Genomic DNA, 3,836 nt, shown 5'->3' with positions numbered 1-3,836 from the left:
AAATCGGCTATAATTTTCCCTCAAAGATCAAGGTTACTGGTGGCAGGGTGCTGCCCAAAGAGCATTGAACATGGTCCAGTCACATAGCTCTTCACGCTGTGGGGTTGACAAATACTCAACGATCGAGGTCGAACAACCTCCAATACAAATAGAAAGATGTAGAAGCTAAGTACAGAATGTAAACTATATGTAGATGGTGCTGTATTATAGATGAGTGGACTTTCAACGTGGTGATGATGACAATACTATACATGCCAAAGGTAAGAAATAACAGGGAAAAAAATGAATGACCCACGATGAATCAAATATCATCAAAAGCAAAGCAATTAACAGAAATATAACAGGGAATTGAGTTGAGGAACAACAGTCAAAATAATATGAGATATATATATTGAAATTGTGACAAGCAGGATGGCTATAGGATAGGGGATGAACAGATTATGGAATCACACGAAAAGGGATACATAAATTCCAAAAAAAAAGAAAAAGAAAACAACAGAAGGACAACATGAAAACATGCGCTGAGAAAGAATTCAACAAAATAAAAGAAAATTAAATAAAAAAAAAAAGAGAAATGGAACTGACCAGAACATGGATAGATTAACAAAATGGGATTGAGAAACAGTAATAACGTAATAATTGAAATGAAAGAAAAAGGAAAAGGGGAATCACCATGAAATTAAAAGATCAGAATGGTAGAGATGAAGTGCATACCGAAAATCAAAGAGTGAGAAAAAGGGGAATATGAATTGATTACAGAGAAGCTAATCATAAGAGCAAAAATGAAAATATAATCAGTAAAAGGAAATACGTATATAAAATAAAAGGAAGGTGTTGGAATCTAAGGATTCCCATCCATATTGCATAAGAGAGGGGCCGACGTTGCTATGAGCAAGCCCGCACGCTCGATAATGCGTTTATGAAGGCCCAAAATAGGAAAAGCGGAAGCAAATGAGAAGGTAAAAAAAGGCAGGGGTTATTACAGGATGCTTGATCAGGAAAAGGAGAAAGTGTAGGCGGCCTCCGCCGATTGACGGATGAGTGCCGATGGATGATGACTCTAACCAACCGAGTAGAGAGTCCAGTGGCTGATGAGACACGATGATATGTGGCTTATGTAGGGGTTCTGAAGGCTTCCTTCAGCTATTCAGGGGAAAGCCAGGGGATATTTCACGATTACCTGGGAGGTAGGCTCAACCGTAGGTTAATTGCTTGAGATTCTTGCAAGGGAGGCCGACTTTCTTCAGCTTACTTTTGTTTTTGCAGAATTTTGCTAGAGTATTAAAAGGGGTCTCTTCAGTAGAGAGGGGAAACGCCCGAGAGAGGAAGCAAAAGACAGATGGAGAAGAGGGAATTGAGAAGAACACGATGAGGAGGTGAAAACGGATCCTTGAAAAGGGGCCCCTGGGTGTCTTTTTAAGGGAAATCAAAAAGCCTCCAGAAGGAGAGGCTGTTAGGCATCGACGGTGGATGTAGGGGGTGCGATGGATGGTTTGAGGATGAGGAATGGAGGTTGTTGCGGCTGGAAGCCATCCGTGAAGTAGGCGATTAGGGTTTCTGAGGGAAAACCCTGAGAAAAATCGGGCGAGAGAGGGAAAAGGGAGGGTTTCCCTAAGCTTTTGTTTTGTGATTTTTTTCGTTTTCCCAAAAGAAGGCTCTCTTAACAAAAAAATTCATAACAATGGTTAAGAAAATTATTTTTTTAGAAAAATTGATTTTAAAAAGTTTAAACTTGTTTGTTTTTCTCGTAATTTTTCCAATTTTTTTGGTTTTTTGCGTTATTTTTCCATTTTTTGTATTTTTATAATAAAATCCTACAATTTGTGAGAAAATAAAGATTAAAACTAATTTTTTTGTGTTTTTGCAAAAATATTTACAAAATGGAACTTTTCTGAGAATTTTAAAAGTCATTTTGAGAAAATTTCTTCAGAAATGGGTTTGGATCCAGATTTTGAGAAAATATGGATTTAAATACTGGATTCGGATCCAGAATTAATTTTGGATATAGCCTTATGGAATTTAATTCAGAGAATCTGAAGAATGACTAAAATTTAGTTTTGAAATCGCTTTGATTTTCTCAGAGGATGGAATTAGGGGCAAAAAGGGTCATTTTGCAAATCTTTGAAAAATTTGGGGTGTTCACACATTGTCTTTGTAATTAGTGTTTATTGATTAATAAATTAAATTTCTTAGAAATAATTGAGTAATTCTTGTTCCATGTGGATTCGACCCGTACTTACCACTTCGTGGAAAGTCGGTTATTTACTTTTGGTTGACGATTTTCCAAAGATTTTATTGAAAAATATTGTTTTAAAAATACCACTTCCAAAATATCAACCAAATTTTGGCGCCGTTGTCGGGGAACGGCGAATTACTTATTTTATTTCTTAGATTTTGATTTATTAATCTGTTTAGTTAGTTAATTAGTTGTTTTATTTTCTAGTTAGTAGGATTAGTAAGTGAATATAGGATTAACATAGTTAGCAAATATAGGATTCACGTACTGTTTTCTAGGATTCACTTTATATTCATTCTGCAATGAGCGATTAGACAGGTGGGTTTTAGAAAAACTTAGTTTGTGATTTCCTGTATTTTTCTCTTTCAGTAAAGTAGAATAGTTTACTTTGTTATTTCAGTTACTTAGTAGATAGTTCTGACATAGATAGTTTAGCATATTTGCTTATTAGTGCCTTGATTTGTGTTATTTACATTTTAGTACCTGTCTTAGTTTTAGTTTTAGATTTAGGTCGTGTGCTTACATCTGGTCTTAGTACCAGTGTATGCAGGGGAGACGAGCTCTAGGAACCCCATTACATCCATTTGTTGACAACCTAGAGAGGATTTTACATTCTCCTTGAAGTTCGACAATAATAGCTGATATGGATCCTCCACCTCCACCCCCAGTTCATCCACGTCCTCTGCGAGAATACTTCATTCCCACAGAATATGTCCAGGCATCTTGCGTTCAAAGACCCGATGTAGGAGCGCCTCACTACGAGATTAAGGCCAGCATTATTCAAATGCTCCCTTCTTTCTATGGCCTTAGTTACGAGGATCCCTACCGACATTTAGATGAATTCCTCGAGATCTGTTCTACTGTAAAGATACAGAATTTCGACGATGATGCTTTGAGGTTGACCCTATTTCCGTTTTCATTGAAGGCCAAGGCCAAGTATTGGCTAAAGTCCTTAGATTCTGTAGAGATAGGGTCCTAGGATCAGTTACAGCAGAAGTTTCTTAGGAAGTATTTTCCCATTGGTCGTACAAACCAATATCAGCGAGCCATCACTAGCTTTTCAGAGCTAGATGGTGAGCACTTTCATGAGACCTGGGAGAGAATGAAGGATCTCCTCAGGAAGTGTCCTCATCATCAAGTGCCAAGATGGCAACTGGTGTAGAGCTTTTACGATATATTGTCTGACAGGAATCGTCAGATGATCGACTCTTCATGCGAAGGACATTCATGTTGAAGAGCGAGGATGAAGCATGAAGGTTATTTGATACATTGGCCGAGAATTCTCTCCACCATGCTTCGAGCTCTTATTCGAAGAGAGCCACACCCAGCACTCAGAAGAAAGCTTGTGTTCTTGAGATTGGTCCATCTACTGCACTACAGTGCAAGGTAGACATGATTGCTCAGAAGCTGGACCAGCTTCTCTCAGGACCACCCACTACTCAGCAGGTGTGTACTCTGTGTGCCAATCGAACACATGATATTACTGAGTGCCCTTTGGCAGTTCAGTACCCTGAATTTGTTCAAAAACAAGTTCAGGCAGCTCAGAGTTACGTCAGACCGCAGAACAACCCATTCTCATCTACATATAATCCGGGTTGAC

The 3,836-nt window shown here is 38.2% G+C and overlaps 1 non-coding gene across 1 annotated transcript; it reads right to left on the bottom strand.

Annotated features, from left to right (window-relative positions):
* Positions 1-3,270: 3,270 nt before the first annotated feature.
* On the bottom strand, positions 3,271-3,376 carry LOC149849231 (small nucleolar RNA R71). Its single transcript, XR_016426493.1, has one exon. It is a non-coding gene; the product is annotated as a small nucleolar RNA R71 (small nucleolar RNA).
* Between the last annotated feature and the right edge of the window lie 460 nt (positions 3,377-3,836).

Source organism: Nuphar pumila, chromosome 1 (assembly GCF_984573655.1).
Source record: "Nuphar pumila chromosome 1, dmNupPumi1.hap1.1, whole genome shotgun sequence".
Lineage (NCBI taxonomy): Eukaryota > Viridiplantae > Streptophyta > Magnoliopsida > Nymphaeales > Nymphaeaceae > Nuphar > Nuphar pumila.
Note: the sequence above shows the minus strand (reverse complement) of the source record. Positions and strands in the feature narration are given on the sequence as shown.